Source organism: Culex pipiens, chromosome 1 (assembly GCF_016801865.2).
Source record: "Culex pipiens pallens isolate TS chromosome 1, TS_CPP_V2, whole genome shotgun sequence".
Lineage (NCBI taxonomy): Eukaryota > Metazoa > Arthropoda > Insecta > Diptera > Culicidae > Culex > Culex pipiens.
Window position 1 is genome coordinate 78,759,578 of NC_068937.1, and position 8,708 is coordinate 78,768,285.

The window sequence follows — 8,708 nt, forward strand, 5'->3', positions numbered from 1 at the left end:
TTTTTGAATTTTTGAATTTTTGAATTTTTGAATTTTTGAATTTTTGAATTTTTGAATTTTTGAATTTTTGAATTTTTGAATTTTTGAATTTTTGAATTTTTGAATTTTTGAATTTTTGAATTTTGAATTTTTGAATTTTTGAATTTTTGAATTTTTGAATTTTTGAATTTTTGAATTTTTGAATTTTTGAATTTTTGAATTTTTGAATTTTTGAATTTTTGAATTTTTGAATTTTTGAATTTTTGAATTTTTGAATTTTTGAATTTTTGAATTTTTGAATTTTTGAATTTTTGAATTTTTGAATTTTTGAATTTTTGAATTTTTGAATTTTTGAATTTTTGAATTTTTGAATTTTTGAATTTTTGAATTTTTGAATTTTTGAATTTTTGAATTTTTGAATTTTTGAATTTTTGAATTTTTGAATTTTTGAATTTTTGAATTTTTGAATTTTTGAATTTTTGAATTTTTGAATTTTTGAATTTTTGAATTTTTGAATTTTTGAATTTTTGAATTTTTGAATTTTTGAATTTTTGAATTTTTGAATTTTTGAATTTTTGAATTTTTGAATTTTTGAATTTTTGAATTTTTGAATTTTTGAATTATTGAATTATTGAATTATTGAATTATTGAATTATTGAATTTTTGAATTTTTGAATTTTTGAATTTTTGAATTTTTGAATTTTTGAATTTTTGAATTTTTGAATTTTTGAATTTTTGAATTTTTGAATTTTTGAATTTTTGAATTTTTGAATTTTTGAATTTTTGAATTTTTGAATTTTTGAATTTTTGAATTTTTGAATTTTTGAATTTTTGAATTTTTGAATTTTTGAATTTTTGAATTTTTGAATTTTTGAATTTTTGAATTTTTGAATTTTTGAATTTTTGAATTTTTGAATTTTTGAATTTTTGAATTTTTGAATTTTTGAATTTTTGAATTTTTGAATTTTTGAATTTTTGAATTTTTGAATTTTTGAATTTTTGAATTTTTGAATTTTTGAATTTTTGAATTTTTGAATTTTTGAATTTTTGAATTTTTGAATTTTTGAATTTTTGAATTTTTGAATTTTTGAATTTTTGAATTTTTGAATTTTTGAATTTTTGAATTTTTGAATTTTTGAATTTTTGAATTTTTGAATTTTTGAATTTTTGAATTTTTGAATTTTTGAATTTTTGAATTTTTGAATTTTTGAATTTTTGAATTTTTGAATTTTTGAATTTTTGAATTTTTGAATTTTTGAATTTTTGAATTTTTGAATTTTTGAATTTTTGAATTTTTGAATTTTTGAATTTTTGAATTTTTGAATTTTTGAATTTTTGAATTTTTGAATTTTTGAATTTTTGAATTTTTGAATTTTTGAATTTTTGAATTTTTGAATTTTTGAATTTTTGAATTTTTGAATTTTTGAATTTTTGAATTTTTGAATTTTTGAATTTTTGAATTTTTGAATTTTTGAATTTTTGAATTTTTGAATTTTTGAATTTTTGAATTTTTGAATTTTTGAATTTTTGAATTTTTGAATTTTTGAATTTTTGAATTTTTGAATTTTTGAATTTTTGAATTTTTGAATTTTTGAATTTTTGAATTTTTGAATTTTTGAATTTTTGAATTTTTGAATTTTTGAATTTTTGAATTTTTGAATTTTTGAATTTTTGAATTTTTGAATTTTTGAATTTTTGAATTTTTGAATTTTTGAATTTTTGAATTTTTGAATTTTTGAATTTTTGAATTTTTGAATTTTTGAATTTTTGAATTTTTGAATTTTTGAATTTTTGAATTTTTGAATTTTTGAATTTTTGAATTTTTGAATTTTTGAATTTTTGAATTTTTGAATTTTTGAATTTTTGAATTTTTGAATTTTTGAATTTTTGAATTTTTGAATTTTTGAATTTTTGAATTTTTGAATTTTTGAATTTTTGAATTTTTGAATTTTTGAATTTTTGAATTTTTGAATTTTTGAATTTTTGAATTTTTGAATTTTTGAATTTTTGAATTTTTGAATTTTTGAATTTTTGAATTTTTGAATTTTTGAATTTTTGAATTTTTGAATTTTTGAATTTTTGAATTTTTGAATTTTTGAATTTTTGAATTTTTGAATTTTTGAATTTTTGAATTTTTGAATTTTTGAATTTTTGAATTTTTGAATTTTTGAATTTTTGAATTTTTGAATTTTTGAATTTTTGAATTTTTGAATTTTTGAATTTTTGAATTTTTGAATTTTTGAATTTTTGAATTTTTGAATTTTTGAATTTTTGAATTTTTGAATTTTTGAATTTTTGAATTTTTGAATTTTTGAATTTTTGAATTTTTGAATTTTTGAATTTTTGAATTTTTGAATTTTTGAATTTTTGAATTTTTGAATTTTTGAATTTTTGAATTTTTGAATTTTTGAATTTTTGAATTTTTGAATTTTTGAATTTTTGAATTTTTGAATTTTTGAATTTTTGAATTTTTGAATTTTTGAATTTTTGAATTTTTGAATTTTTGAATTTTTGAATTTTGAATTTTTGAATTTTTGAATTTTTGAATTTTTGAATTTTTGAATTTTTGAATTTTTGAATTTTTGAATTTTTGAATTTTTGAATTTTTGAATTTTTGAATTTTTGAATTTTTGAATTTTTGAATTTTGAATTTTTGAATTTTTGAATTTTTGAATTTTTGAATTTTTGAATTTTTGAATTTTTGAATTTTTGAATTTTTGAATTTTTGAATTTTTGAATTTTTGAATTTTTGAATTTTTAAATTTTTGAATTTTTGAATTTTTGAATTTTTGAATTTTTGAATTTTTGAATTTTTGAATTTTTGAATTTTTGAATTTTTGAATTTTTGAATTTTTGAATTTTTGAATTTTTGAATTTTTGAATTTTTGAATTTTTGAATTTTTGAATTTTTGAATTTTTGAATTTTTGAATTTTTGAATTTTTGAATTTTTGAATTTTTGAATTTTTGAATTTTTGAATTTTTGAATTTTTGAATTTTTGAATTTTTGAATTTTTGAATTTTTGAATTTTTGAATTTTTGAATTTTTGAATTTTTGAATTTTTGAATTTTTGAATTTTTGAATTTTTGAATTTTTGAATTTTTGAATTTTTGAATTTTTGAATTTTTGAATTTTTGAATTTTTGAATTTTTGAATTTTTGAATTTTTGAATTTTTGAATTTTTGAATTTTTGAATTTTTGAATTTTTGAATTTTTGAATTTTTGAATTTTTGAATTTTTGAATTTTTGAATTTTTGAATTTTTGAATTTTTGAATTTTTGAATTTTTGAATTTTTGAATTTTTGAATTTTTGAATTTTTGAATTTTTGAATTTTTGAATTTTTGAATTTTTGAATTTTTGAATTTTTGAATTTTTGAATTTTTGAATTTTTGAATTTTTGAATTTTTGAATTTTTGAATTTTTGAATTTTTGAATTAATTAATTTCCGGATTTTTTTATTTTTTTTATACTTTTGAACTTTTGAATCTGTATTATATTGAAGTTTTGAAATTTATTTTGTTTTTTAAATGTTTTTTTCAAGAGTCAAGAGACGATGATTAAAACTTAATTTTATGTTTTCTTTCGCAGTTCCAACATTGAAGCGTGGGTTCGACAAACACCTCGACAGACCCAACTGCTAGCGGAGATTCTGTCATGCCACGGCGTCCAAACTGGGGCTCGTTCCAGGCGGACGGTCTCCTAGCGGAGGCCGCTCCGCTCAAGTTGATCCTCAAGGTGAAAATCGGAAATGGAATCACGATCGTGGCGCAATGCTTGGGCACCTTCGTTGCTCTTGTGTGGAGTCACTTGGGATCCGGCATGAACCTGAGTCCGCACCAGGACCTTTCCCGAAGGCGCGTAGAGGAAAAGAGCCAAAATCTCCAGGACGAGGAGAACTTCCGGCGTGCCAGCTCGGAACTGAGTCTAAAATAGGACGCGGAAATCATCTAGATCGCCAAGCACGCTGGAATGATCACCTCTATCCGAGTGGCCCCGCCGCCGACGTCACTCGCCCACTCTGTTGCACAAAACGTCAAACGCTGACATCAACCGTGCATCAACGAGTGCACTGCGGAAACGCCTCCTCCTCCTCCTAAAGCAACTTGTCAACGGCGACGACGGCGCCCAGCAGTACCCAGCCTCACCACGGACATCGAGGCCAGATCGGATTTATCGCTTCGTTCGAATCGTCACCACTTTTGATTCTGTTTTGATATGAACAAATAAATAAAATTTAAATGAACTCTTCTTCTTCTTATTTCTATCGAAATTTCGAGCAGCAACGGTCAATTCAAAAAGGTAAATATTGAAGTGGCTGCGTTCTGCGTGCTTTTGGCGGGGTATGCGTTACTGCGTTACGTTTGCGATATCGGAAATAATCGTTTGCGATATTGGAAGCAATCCCGGATAAACGAAAACTATATGAATTCTAGTGAGGACCTTAAAACAACCTTATGAGTTATGGTCACCATTTGTAATAATGTTATTTGGCGGACCTTGATAACTATTTGTCAGATGGTTACCATTAGTAATAGAGTTATTTTAATGTTTGTAATGGTCAACAATTTTCTTGATGACTTTAAAAAACTATTTGAGGATGTTTACTCAAATGGTTACCCTAAATCATAAGGTGATTTTTAAGTTCAAATGGTTCATATTGATTCACGATTACCATATAGAAACATAAAATACCCATTTGAAAAATAGTTTGAATTTGCAAAAAACATTTACCAAATTTGACTAAGCTTTGTTTTCAAATGAAAGAATCAAACTTTTTTGTCTGTAGCTTCATAAGGGGTTGGGTTTGTGCTGGAGTCGGATTTGGGCAACTTCCGGAACAATATTTTGTCTGACTAAGTTGCCGGAAAAGTGTACGATCTACTCAACGATGGTGGGGCTGATAAAAGCGAAGAATGACAACTTTGGCGGAGAGTTTGTGAACCATATGGTAAAGGCATTCACTTTACGGTGAAGTGTTCGTCGTGCAGCTGCACCAGTAGTACCAAGTTATGTGGACATCATTTGGCTTACTTGGCCCTGGATTTTACCCACATTTGAGCTGCCAAAGAAAACCAATCCGAAGTTTACCAATTTTAATTGACAGAATCTAAACCAACAAAAAGAGAAAACAAACGGAGGAGCTCAAGAACAAAAAGGCTCGAAAATGTCGGTTCCTTTTGATGCGCTACAATTCCTTTGAGTTTCGTTGACGATGCAATTTTAAGCATATCATGTTTGTGATAATTGTTACTTTATTTCAATTGTATGAGCGAATCATTTTTCAACAGTTGATAATTTTGAATTTACGGCATATTTGCGAGAGCAGGTAACGAGCGTAGCGAGAGAAGAGAAACGAAAGAGCGCGCCAGGCAGAGTATTATTACTCTGCTTTGCGCGCTCTCTCGTTTCTCTTCTCTCGCTATGCTCGTTACCTGCACTCGTTGCAGGCTGGCGCAGGCAAAAACAGTCTGAAGTGAAACGTTTGTGCGGCTGGTTGTTGTCTACGTTTTGTGCGCAGGTATAATTTTCAAACAAATCATTTGATTTACCAGATACTTTGTTTACATTTTTCTTGTTGATCATTTCAGCACCGTGGAGAACTTGAAACAACGGAACAGCTGGTGCTGGAGGATTCGGTGGCAGCCGACCGACAAAACAAAATCGAAGCGAACGCACGATTGGCATTAATCAAGGAAATCATTTGAATCATCAGATAAGTACACATATTTGAATGTTGCATTCTACTCGATACTTTGTGATTTTTTTTTCTTATTTTTTCAGGTTTGGACGACTTTGGCAGTATGATCAACCGAACAGAATCGGCAATCAACTAGAATTAAAGCCAAAAAAGTTCTAATATTATTGTTGTGAACCATCCGTCAAAAAGTGAACAATTCTGTAAAAATTGGGTAGGTAAAAAATGCTAGAAAAAACTATTAAAAACCATTTGAAAACTATTTTTCAAATAGTGGAACTGGGAGAAAATTATAGAATTAACCTTAAATAACCATGTGAAAACTATTTCTAAAATAGTAGCGCTCGGTAAAAATAGCAAGAAAAACCCTAAAAAACCATTTGCGAACCATTTGTAGAACAGTAGCAGCAAGGTTAAAAATTGTAAGAAAAACCTTAAAATACCATTTAAAACCATTTCTGAAACAGTAAAAACCGGAGGAAAAAGGTCGCTTCCACGCGAAAATAACTTTATTTTTACCATTACACAAATGGTAATCTGACGAAACGTTGTTCGGAGATTTTTAAGGTTACCGTTGCTAACCACCCTCATCTCAGATGGTCGAACTTTATGAAAAATGGTAGGGTACCATTTCCGATATGGTATTTTTAAGGTTTTCCTACCATTTTTCAAATAGTGGTTACGATCTCTGAAATGGTGAGAAAACCATTTAACACATAGTTTTTTTAAGGTTCTCGTTTATGCGGGATGTTTCCTGCTGACGGGTGGAAACCGAGATTTGCGATTTTTAGAGCAAATCGAAAGCAAAGTTTCCGATTCCGCAAACCGGATTTTGTTCCGTGTATCATTAGACTGAAAATTGAACCAACAAATTTTCTTGCAAATTCAACATTTTATTGCGAATTGCTCAAATTAACAAATAGACTGAATGAGTATAACAGATTTGAAAACACTGAATGACATACAGATTTCATAAAAAGTTGGAATAACAGAAAGGATATTTTAACATACGCAGTTTTGCAATGACAAGATGATAGGATGTATAGATCAATGAAAAACTTTATAGAGTAATTTTTTTATTCAAGTATAAAAATAATAGTCAATTAGAACTGATTTTTTTTTGTATTAAAAATAATAGAACTGATTTCATATAAAAATATCAACAAGATTTATAAGATTGTAAGTAAATTTTAATTTCAATTTTGCACAGAAATTAAATGATAGATTCCTGAAAATTATAAAATATTACTCATGCGAAGAAAACAAGTAAGAAATTTGTGTGGGAGAAACAAAACTAAAAAACTGAAGTAAAATATGGTAGAGACACAAGGATGATCGACGCGTTCGTATGCTGAGAAGTTCTACGCGCTCGTATGCAGAAGTTTGTGATGGCAAGATGGTGAGTGGCAAAGTCATGCGGGAAGTTGAACAGGTAACGGTGTTGATGTAGTTGTTAAAGGTCATATCAATGAGGATCAAGTCGAATTAAAACGCAATTTTTGGTAACGAGACATTCACGTAAAACAAATTACCAAATTGAAATGTGGAATTAAGCGAAGTAAAGATGATCGAAATGAGAAACATCAATTATGGAACAAAATTGCAAGTTGAGATCATACTGCACGTCTGAAACTATGGAAAAGGAGAATTTCATGATAAACAAATGATAACATCATCCGATGTCATTAATTTACAAAAGCCAAAGTTGTAAATTACACGAAAAGACAATTTCGGACAAACGACATGTCCTAAACATTTGGAAAAAGAATTACATCAACCGATGTCAATAATTTGAGATTGTCAAAGATACAAAGCATCTGGAAAAGTCAATTTTGGACAAAAAAAATACTGGATTTACGAACAATTCACAATACTCAGCAAGAGAGAAGTCAATGCTCTCTCAAAATTGACCACAGTCAACTCACAGTTGAGTTATGAAGCATAATTCATGATGGAAACAACAATTGCACTAATCGACGAAATTTAACACCTTAGCCTCGAAAACTGACCAATTGACCAAGTCACTGTGGAATTAATAGCCTCACGATATAGACGATTTTTGATGGAAGACGACGACGATAACATCCAGCCGATCAACAAAGTTCAACACAGGGCTGATTTCTAGGTTAGTCAAGGGTAGTCACCGACTAACCAGTTTTTTCAAAAAAATAAAAAAATAATTTAATTTAACGGTACACTTCAACCATAGCTTTTGCACCCAGATATTTTTTACATACATTTTAGTATTTTCAATACTACGGGAACTATCGATATAATTTTTTATTCATCCCCTAAATTACTGTCTTCGTAGTTACATACAACAAAGTTTGACTATTTTTACAATCAGATTCATGCAGGATTGGGTCCGTAAGTTTGACAATTTTAGGATAAGAAGACAACAACTTCCTTGGTTGCTGTGCACCCTTAAAAAAATATTTTTAAAAAATTTACTGCGCCCTCGTAAAAACACTACACCGCCCTCAGGAGGGCGCTGAGTCCGAAAATTGCACTTTGCAAATTTGCCAAGTATGGAACAAAATTGCAATGAGATCATTCTGCACGTCTGAAACTAAGGAAAGGAGAATGTCATGATAAACACATGGATAACATCATCCGATGTCATTAATCTACAAAAGCCAAAGTGATAAATTACACGAAAAGAACAATTTCGGACAAACGACATGTCCTAAACATTTGGAAAAAGAATTACATCACCGATGTCAATAATTTGAGATTGTCAAAGATACACAAGGCATCGGAAAGTCAATTTTGACAAAAAAAATTACTGGATTTTACATAAATTCACAATACTCACAAGAGCGCAGTCAATCCCTTCAAAATTACCACAGTCAACTCAACATTGAGTTATGAAGCATATTTCATGAATGGAAACATAACAATTATTGCACTAATCGACGAAATTTAACACCTTAGCCTCGAAAACTGACCAATTGACCAAGTCACTGTTGAATTAATAGCCTCACGATATAGACATTTTTGATGTAAGACGACACGATAACATCCAGCCGATCAA

The 8,708-nt window shown here is 27.4% G+C and overlaps 1 long non-coding RNA gene across 1 annotated transcript in view; it reads left to right on the top strand.

The window, feature by feature from the left end:
• The window catches only part of LOC128092868 (uncharacterized), a 29,573-nt gene extending 22,336 nt beyond the window's left edge, over positions 1 to 7,237 (top strand). The window contains exon 4 of the long non-coding RNA XR_008212059.1: positions 3,568 to 7,237. This is a non-coding gene — a long non-coding RNA (uncharacterized LOC128092868). The remainder of the gene's footprint in view (positions 1 to 3,567) is intronic.
• The last annotated feature ends 1,471 nt before the right edge of the window (positions 7,238 to 8,708 follow it).